General features: G+C 35.2%; 1 protein-coding gene across 16 annotated transcripts in view; it reads right to left on the reverse strand.

Moving 5' to 3' along the window:
• Nucleotides 1-9,640, reverse strand: part of LOC106780709 (GPI mannosyltransferase 1) — a 22,571-nt gene extending 12,931 nt beyond the window's left edge. For 3 of the 16 annotated variants that reach the window (XR_002666614.1, XM_022777073.1, XM_022777067.1), the window contains exons 1-2: nucleotides 9,485-9,640; nucleotides 4,622-5,290 (exon numbers count right to left, since the gene is read on the reverse strand). The gene's annotated coding sequence lies outside the window, so the exon portion shown is untranslated. Of the gene's footprint in view, nucleotides 1-4,621; nucleotides 5,291-5,612; nucleotides 5,695-6,995; nucleotides 7,173-8,667; nucleotides 8,809-9,484 lie in introns of all 16 variants that reach the window. The other 13 variants (XM_022777069.1, XM_022777068.1, XM_022777070.1 and 10 more) reach the window with 13 other exon arrangements.
• Nucleotides 9,641-10,471: the final 831 nt, after the last annotated feature.

The raw sequence follows: 10,471 nt of genomic DNA on the forward strand, positions 1-10,471 counted from the left end.
CATGTACTCTTGTATCAATTTATTATTATAAATAGAAGATTATGAGAGGGATCAATCAAGCCCTCTAGAATTATTTTACAGTTTAATTCTCAAGTAAGACCAAACCGAAAATCTCAACAAATGTAAAGAACTCTAGCACTAGTAATGGAAAAGTTACGAACCAAAAGAGATAATGAAAAATTATTAACTTATATTATCATTTGACAAGACTTTACAAAAGAACTTTTAAAATAAATAAACGGTCCCATGAATTATAGTTAATTTAATGATAAAAGAATTTGAAAGATTTTACATGTTCTTCTTAAAGGTTTTTAAGAAAAAACATTAAAGAATAAAAAACTAATATTTTCATAAATTAAATTAATGTTTATAAATTAATTTATAAAAGTTATTTTATATAAAAAAATCGTTTCTATTTTAACTAACTGCATAGGCTAAAGAATAATTTTTTTTATATTTTTTATTTTAAAAATATTACATAAATAATTGCATACAAATGTTTAAATTAATAAACAAATAGGTAAGTATTTATAATAATATATATTTAAAATTTATAAGCATATATAATAAAGAATTATTTTGTAATGTATACAAATTATTTTTCCATTTTACTTTTAATTATATTTCAACATAATAACCTTTCCTTTTTTATATTAGGTAAAAAAAACACAAACTTCTGAATAACAAATCTTAATATATTCACTTACACAAAAATTATGGTGTAAATAAATTAACTAAACTGAAATGCTTATACTGTTGACAAGTTCTATGAATAACAAATCCTTATATCTTTATTGGCGCAGAAATTATTGTATAAAAAAATTAAATAAACTGAAAGGATAAATTGTGAGTGATATATATATATATATATAAAGTTGTAAATAAACTGAAAAGATAAATTGCTCTTGGAGAAGCTAAATGATTTCCAGAGTGTAAATAAAGTTGTAACAGCTAATTAAAAATGGTAGTTAAAGGTTAAAATATGATAAGTGATTTCAATAATGTAATTATTAAGATTATAAGAGAAAAATAATGTTGGTAATTACAATTTTTTTCTTATCAAAAAGTTGATGTTAGGCATTGCTAATAGCATATTGGTTGTACATAAAAAAAAATAGATGATGATGAACCAAAAATAGATGATGAAGGTGAAAACTTTGATGTGATTAGATATTGGAAGACTAAAGAAAAAAAATTTGTTATATTGTCTATAATGGTTCAAGATTTGTTTAGTATTCTCATTACGATTGATTGTAAAACAGGTACTGACCTGTGGAGAGGGTTAAGCCTCTAGTTCTTTGTGTACAGACATTCTTTTGGTGAATAATAATACGTTTCATTCATACCTTGTGTTGTTTTATGCCAAGAAGTAAGTTCTTGATTAGGTTCACTGTCTAAAAACCTATCAATTGGTCTGACCTACTAGATCCCCCAATCAAAGGAGTGAAGGACGCACGTGATGAAGGGTAGAGTGTCGGCAGTAAAAGGGCAAGTAGAGGCGGTGGAGATCGCAATAGCAGAGACAAAGGCTGATACGGTATTCTTGCGGCATGAAACAGGAGCGATGAGGCAGAACTGCGAGGCGATGCGCCAAGATATCCAAGCGATCTTGAAAATTCTGGGATATCGTAAGCACGACCTACACGGGCCGCGCCAGGAGAGAAGCAAATCCTCCGTAAATGATAACGAAGAAGGACCAGAAAGGGATAGAGGACGAGGAGGAGTAGGCCGTTCGGACGAGATGATTAATTGGCTGAAGTAGGTGGAGCTTCCCGTATTCAAAGGAGGCAAACCGTGGAACTGGATCAGTCGAGCGGAGAAGTTTTTCGAGGTGCAGAAGGTGGAAGAGGAGGAGAAGTTACAGTTGGTTTTCATTAGCATGGAGGGATATGCGGGAAATTGGTTTAGGTTTTGGAGGGAGAAAACCAAGAACCATTCTTGGAAAGGTTTGAAGAGAGCCTTGGGAGTTCAATTCGGAGGAGGAACGAGAGGAACCGTTTACGAGAGGCTGTCAACCATCAAGCAAGCCGGAACAGTAAAGGAGTATGTCAGGGAATTCGAGATGCTTGTGGGATAGACATCCAAGGTTCCAGAGGAACAGATTCTGGGGTACTTCATGGCGGGACTCCAGGAGGAGGTGGTCGACCATGTCCGACTGCACGACCCACGGGACCTGATGACGACCATGCGGTTGGCGCGTGAAGTGGAGAAATTATGTAAGGGCTCGAGAACTGGAGTGGGACATGCGACCAAAAACCACAGCTCTTGGGGGCGAACGGTGGGGATCGTGACGCAAGTAGAAACCCCACGAGACACACCGAGTATAGGGGAAACTGCGGAGAGTGTAGGATCCATGAGGAGAGAAGCCACCCAAGGCGGCAACAACTTGAGGACGAACGGCGACGGGAGGGAACAAAACACTCATAACCTGCCATATTCGGAGTATGTGAAAAGGAGGGAGGAGGGGAGGTGTTTCCGGTGCGGAGGACCTTTCAGCCCAGCCATCAATGCCCAGAGAGGGGATTTCGGATGTTGATCATGGCCGAAAAGGAGGAAGAAGATGGAGAAGGCAGACCTAAGCTGAACCTAGTCCAAATGGAGTTGTCGACACTGTCAGCGGGGGCCTATCTTCTCCCAAAACGATTAAGTCATGGGACGGATAGGCTGGTGAGAGGTGTTAGTGTTGATCGACAGTAGCGTGAGCCACAACTTCATCAGTCGCAGGGTGGCGGAGGAATTGAAGTTGAAGGTGGTGGACACCCAGCCTTATCTTAGTGAGCTTGGGGGACGGACAAAGGAAGAAGATCAGTGGGTGTTGTGAACGGGTGGCATTGAAGGTAGGAGAAGCAAAGATTGTTGAACGGTTTTATTTGTTCAAGTTAGGAGGAGTGGAGTTAATTCTAGAGGTAGAGTGGTTGAGAAAATTGGGGAAGGTGATAGTGGATTGGGGGACGTCAACTATGGTGTACCGACAAGGGGAGGGGAAGATAACAATCAAAGGTGACCCCATGTTAGAAAGGAAAATTGTGGGACCCAGGACTATCAAAAATAGATGACGTGGAAACTTGCTTATTGGGTTCGTTGGTGACCCAGAAAAAGATTCAGAATTGCAAAGGCCTTACGGAGAAACAGAAGGAAGAGATGGAACAGGTATTAGGCCGATATAGCCAGGGTTTTGCTGAGCCCACTGGGCTACCGCCTGAACAGGGAGGGTGCATCAGATAGCACTAAAGGAGGGAATAGATCCCGTTAACATAAGGCCCTATCAGTACCCACACACGATGAAGGGCGAGATCGAACAGCAAGTCACCAAGATGCTCCGAACGGGAGTGATTCGACCGATCCTGGATTAGTTCCTTATTATCCATGCTGAATAGACACCAACAAGAACAACATACTTTGTAGTTAAGTGAATTCATTAGTCCTGCCAACAAACAGTTCTGTGATTTATCTTTATATATATATATGTATATGTATACTAATTGTGATAGACCTGAAAAGAATAGGCAGAGGTGGATAGTGTATGAGAGAAGAAAGAGGAATAACTAACTAACAGTTGTCACTTAACTACCTTCAGCAGTTAAGGAGAGGGGGGAGAGGCAATTATAAATAGATGAGTAGTTAGTGAGGAGAGGACTTTTGGGTGTTTAATTGTTAAACAGGTACTGACCTGTGGAGAGGGCTAAGCCTCTAGTTCTTTGTGTACAGACATTTGTTTGGTGAATAATAATGCGTTTCATTCATACCTTGTGTTGTTCTGTGTCAAGAAGTAAGTTCTTGATTAGGTTCAATGTCCAGGAACCTATAAAATTGAGAGTAATAAATTTCTAACAGATTCAAGCTGCATTTTCTTCACTGGAAGAAGCCTTGAATACAAGTTTTGAAGACTTCAAGGTGATGAACCTGCTTGAAGCTATTCCATTATCATATTGGCTAAGCCATCTAACAAAAAATAGCCATCAATTGATTGAAACATTTTAGTTTTATTATCTTGTTGTGTATATTTCATTTGTCACTGTAATATTGATCTGATTCTTGTTATCATGATAAGGATTACATTCATTAGTTTCTTCTAGGAATGAATTAATTGTACATGCAATGTGAATTCCACCAGAATGGATCATAGGTAAGAGTGAATTTGTATTTGATACTTTGCATTCACTTTAACTTAGTTTTCAATATATTAACATTTCAATAGTTGTATTTAAATGAGCTTATATTTTTTTCATGCTAAAAAGGAGGGCTCATGAGTCAGCCCTAACCCATAGGACTTGGGAATATTTGGTCCTGTAGGCTTTTATAATAAAAAAAGTTGTTGGTCCTGTGAGCTTTTTTTACCTCAACCCATGTGGGCTAAGGCCAAATCCTATGATGTAGACTTATTTGACAGGTCTACATGCAATTAGTTAAAAATAAAAAGGTTAAATATGTTTTAGTCCCTTATCTATCAAGCGTTTTTGAGTTTAGTCTCTCTTTTAAACTTTGGTGCATTTTCATCCTTCTCCTTAATGAAACTATCATTTTTAGTCCTCGAAAACATCGACATTAAATTTTCAGTGAGTTGACTAATGGTGTGCCGACATTTCATATCATGTGTACAAAGAGCTTCTTTTTTTTTTACCTCAATCAACTTCATCAACTTCTTCGCATCAACACAGAGAAAGCAACCCGCGAGACAACATGGTCGTGATCTCCCCCATCAGCCATCACCAAAACTTGTAGAGAGCACAAAATCACAAATTAGAAGCAACCAAGAAGCAGAGAAATCCAAAAATCGAAGAACCCTATTTGCGATTGCAACCCAAATCGCATCACGATCTTATCCATCGCCAATCACAAGCAGCTCACAAAAGGGAATAAGCACTCCATTGCCGCCATCAACCATTGCCGCCATCAACCATCACGGTCAACACTGCAAACAGAAAACACAAAATCCATAGAATGCAAAACCACAACCCTCCATTGCCATGATTCGCGAGCCTCTTCTTCACACCTGCAACAAACCAAAAACACGCAAAATCGCCACTCAAAGTTGCGAAGCTCTTCGAGCGCATCCTTCATCTCCATTGCCTTCATCATGAACCCTAACCCCATGGTTGCCTATCAAACACAGATCCAAAAACAAAAATCAAAACCAATGTCGTTGTTCATCAATCATTTTCACGACTCAAACCTTAGCCATAAGCGTCGCCTTGGCCAACCATCACAAAACCTTTCTTCTCCCTCGCACTACCATAGAATTCACTATGTCACCTATCACGAACCTCCATGGCACATGAATTTGAAAAACCTTGTGTTTGTCAAAAGAATATGCAATTGAATTAGAAAACCTTCACAATTAAAAACCCTACTATAGGTAAACCCTAAATTGCATTTAAATATGAAAAACCATTTCTTTGTGATCTGATCAGATATAGAATTAGCTTCAAACAGTGATATTGGAGCATAGGAGGTATTTCTAGAACTTGACCAGGTGATAATGCTCTAGACAAGTTATGTGTTTCATCTAAAATTTATCTCTATTGATCATGGATTTTCAGGATTAGCATGAAAATGGAGAAATTAATGAAGGGGGAAGTGAAGATATGGGAAAGAGAAAGAGAGGAACATACATGCAGAGTGAGATCGTGAAGGAGACAGAGTAACTTGGAGGGAAGATTGGGATAGTTGGGAATTTGAGCATCAAACAAAACACTTTGTGTACACATAGCATGAAACATAACACACCGTTAGCCAACTCACTGAAAATTTAACACTATTGATTTTCAAGGATTAAAAGTTACAATTTAATTAAGGAGAAGGATGAAAATGAATCAAAGTTTGAAAAAGGAACTAAATCCAAAAACGTTTTATAATTAAGGACTAAAAACATATTTAACCCAAAATAGAAACGATGTGTTTTATATAAAATTATTTTTATAAATTAAATTTATAAACATATTTTAATTTATGAAAATATTAGTTTTTTTTCTTTTGATGTTTTTTTCTAAAAACCTTTAAGAACTCATAAAAACACTCAAATTCGCTTATCATTAAATTAATTATAATTCATGGAAATGTTTATTTATTTTAAAAGTTCTGTGTAAAGTCTGGTCCAATGATAATTTAAGTTAATAATTTTTAATTATCTCTTTTGACTCGTAGCTTTTCCATTACTCGTGCTAGAGTTGTTTACACTTGTTGAGATTTTCGGTTTAGTCCTGTTAAGCGTCGTTGAATCGGTTTTCAGGTCAAGCTACTTGTTGAACCGAACCGACCTGATCCGCAGTGTGCTTGTTCGTCATCTTTGGTTTTGATTCATTTTCTCAGTGAAGCTATCGGCTCTGTTTTTAAAGACCATTTCTGAGTAATTGTGTTTTCTCATTTGAATATTATAGCTTCAGATCTTAGATTTTATCGGTTTTGTTCTTTTTCATATATGAGTAGCAATTTAAAGTGTTTCTGCTTTCAGTTTTATTCAATTCTTAATATATTTAGTATGTGAAGCCGTTTCATTGGGATGCTCCTGAGATGATAATGTAAGCTTTTATTTCATGTTCCGCTATTTTTGCAATATTGTGAATAGTTTACTCTTACAATTGCAATGCTATTTTTATTTATTGACATTTTCTTTATAAAAGCTAATGAAGTTTACTTTATAGATAATATCAAAAATGTCTTATTCAAAGGGGAGAATGAGAGAGACTTGTTATCTAAGTAATGTATCCTTGTTTATAATTTATAATACAAGACTAGATTATGGAAACCATTTAATTTTTTATCGGAAACAAGAAATTTAATTCAGAGTTAAATAGCATATTTAAGTAATATTGAGGTAATTGTGATTATGAAGCTAACTAGTTCTTTTTCTGATGTACGTTTTATTAACTTTCAACAATGACATCCATAGATATTCCTTCACTCCTTGTATTCTCTACCATTTTCAAGTTATTTTAATTGTGTATGGAGAGTGGCAAGATACTCATATGGAGGTTAAATACACTAATGGTGCCTACCTTGTCTTTATTGATGTTGTTGCTTTAATGGTTGTGGGTGATTCCCCTATAAGAGAACCACTTATTGTTATTCCCCTTTGCTTTCCTTTCTTCTCATTCCAACTTCATTTATCCATCGCTATTGGAGAAAGTTCTTTTTCTCTGCTTCAGGTATGGTCAAGCTTTTGAATGCAATCTCTGCTAACATTCTTTCTCAGTCATCAAGTTAAAGCAAGATTGATGAACTATGTGTGGCATTAATTTTTAAAACTTAAAATATACAAATCCAACTCCTTAAGAACGAGGGTTACACGCTAGAGACAAAAGTGCTACTACACTGGTAGACTGTTGATTGAAAAATCAACCAAGTGAATTTCAACAACTTTATGTTTTGTTATACTATGTCTATGAATGTTATCATAGTGTTAGTGTTAGGTTCCTGTGTTTGGAACCTAACTAAGAACACTCACGAAAAGTAAAAAATAGAAATGAAAGAAAGAATTCTCTTATTTTAGAACGAATAGGCCCTATACAAGGAATGGGGTGGGATCATATCCGTGTAAGCCTACTAAGTAATGTTGAAAGCAAATAAAAATTGTGGATCATCAAAGGCAGAAACGCATCCAAATTTTAGGATGTTAAAAGTAGAAACTCGCATTCTGAGACAATTAGCTTAGTAAATGAGATGAATGAACTAGGAAGCACCCCTAAAAGCTAAGTCAGATTGTAGATACCAGCAAATTTTGAACTGAGTCAATCTAGAAGCATCTCACCAGACCATCCCATAACAACACAATTGTAAACAAACACCCCAACATGCTTCTTAACACCAAGTACTTAACCTCAGCCGATTCTAGCCCACCAGCCCTTATTATTTCATTATAAGACTTTATTCAGTTTTATCCTAATTTACAAAACAACACTATTGGATTTAACCAAACCCCTGTTAAACCTGATTTATCATGAACTGAACTCCACACTTACCTAATACACCTGTTAATTAGTTAACACAGAGTAGGACAGAGTAAGAATAATGTGGTTCCTGCACTATCATGTTCATCTATAACCTAACCAGATTCGATTTAACCTATTTCAGTCCATACAATCATTCCTATTTAACTCTAAACACATGCCCATTCATCTATAAATGCACATCAGACCTACTTAACCACGTGAAACACAAACAATTTATAAAATATCCCCAAACAGAGTATTGACAGATCAGAGTAGGCATTCAATTGCATACAGGTTTATTCTTAATTCAAAATAGCACGTTCCTAACAGACCAAGCATATATTGCATCACAAGGTTCCAGAATCACATATAATTCAAAGTCTGGAAAGTAATTAGGTAACCACAAATTACTACCTCTATGTTATTTTTTGTTTTAGACCAATATCTTACTATCTTCCTACAATATTCATCATTTCACAAGTTAACATTACTCTCTATACACAACAAAATTTCGAGAGTTTTAACATTTCTACTCACGGTCAACAACTGGACAAACAGTGTTCACAACATACATTTTACACATACTTCAAAATTATAGTTAGTAATCATTTAATCCAACTCACTATCAAAATCAGCAATCACATTCCGTTTGAACATATTATCTATCTTCATACTCACAAATTACAACTTCAACATTTAAAAGCTAAGCTCAAAAAAAAAAAAGAAAAATTATACTTACCTTCAATGGAGGGTGTAATTCAAAAGAGGTTTCGATTGGTGGAGGTTAGAAGTTGAGGTTTTTTAGAGTGATTGCTTGAGTGTAGAAGGCAACGATTGGTCATGGTTGTTCAAGATGTTGGCATCGGTAGGGGAGTGTTCTCTGCATTTGAATTTGGGATTTTAGAGATTGAAGTAGGTTTGTGCTTGTAAGAGAATGATTTGGAAAGAAAGTTCCTGAGAGATGTGGAGAAAATGATGCCAGAAAAACGAGTCTGTGAGGGTGCTGCAGTGTGAGAAATTAGTTGTTTGGGGTCAAGGGGATGACCCGGCCCTAACCCAATATCAATCCCTTTCATAGGGTTTTTGGGGCCAGAGGCTTTTAAAAAGCCCCTGAAACGTGGGCCAAGAAGCCTTGGGGTTCCAAATTAAATTGACAGCTCTAGTTATCATTAGTACTCTCCTATGTATTTCCTCTCCTTCCTAGTGATTTTTCTCTAAATGGCAATACTTATTTATCTGGCTGGTATCATACTTCATATTAAATAAAGGCTACGCAAGTACAATTCCATTTTCTAGCTTCCGTTTCTGTTTTACTAACCGGTAGTTTTCGCGTAAACGACATTGGTATCACTATTAACACTAACGTACATAAAAAAGAAGAGAAAAATATGATCGAATATCCCACATTCAAATTCAAGCACTGAGGCTCGAAAAACAGAGAAAAACAACATAAATTAGGTTTCAAGAAAGTTCCAAATTGAAATTACAGGAGACGATTTAAACCCAAAATAAGAAGCGGAAAGGTGAAAGCATAGTAAGGTTGAGAGAAGACTCACGAGTTAGTGATGAAGAGAAAGTAAAGAGCGAAACCCTAGAGTGGAGCTTGTGATTGTGCTATGTCTAAGCTGCCAGAGAAAGAAAATGAGCTTCGCTTGGCTTCTCTTTCCTCTGCAAATATCTGCCTCTTTGAATTTTATTTTTCTATTTTTACTTTCTCACCTTTGATTTTTTTTTTTTTTTTATCTATTCTCTCACTATTAAATATATTGTACCACGGGGTCGTTACATTAAGGAGAGAGTGGACCATTTTCTTTCAGAAATGCAGTTTAAAATTGGACGAAACTTAAAAGAAGTAATTTAAGTGTGTTTTATTTTACTATTAACCAGTTACACTTCAATTATTATTTTGGTAATTTTTGTAATAAAAGAATTTTATAAAATGTTATCACATTATATTTGTCTCAAACCATAAATTTCATTGGAGAGCATCATAACATATAACATGTATCTATTTTCTTTTTTTAAGAAAAAGACATATATCTAATTTTTTTTTCCTTAAAAATTTCATTTAGAAAAAGATTAAATTTTATTAATTAAAATGTATTGAAAGTTACTAAACATAATGTATCTTAAACTTATTTACTTAATCTCTTTTCTGGATTTTATAATTTTTAAAAATTTAATTAATCCACTTAATTTTCTTATTTAATTGATTTTCTACTTCTGCTTTATAGGTTAGAAACACATCAAAAATTTCATTTTTATGTTTGATTAAGTAAACTTTGGTGTATCTAGAGTAATCATCTATATGTTGGTATCGGAAGGGGTAATTTTCTAAGAGTTTAGCGCAGCGGATTAAAAACACAGAGAGCGTAAAGCGTATTAGGTCACAGTTGAAACGATTTTGCCCTTTTTTATCAAAGTAATTTTCTTTCAGAAAATTAGCCAAACAATTGATGTGTGATAAGTAAAATAAGTGTAGGGATAAGAAAAATTCACACGAGTATTTTTATACTGGTTCGATTCAACAGAATCTACGTCCA

The sequence above is a fragment of the Vigna radiata genome, unplaced genomic scaffold (genome assembly GCF_000741045.1).
Source record: "Vigna radiata var. radiata cultivar VC1973A unplaced genomic scaffold, Vradiata_ver6 scaffold_51, whole genome shotgun sequence".
In the NCBI taxonomy this organism is placed as follows: Eukaryota; Viridiplantae; Streptophyta; class Magnoliopsida; order Fabales; family Fabaceae; genus Vigna; species Vigna radiata.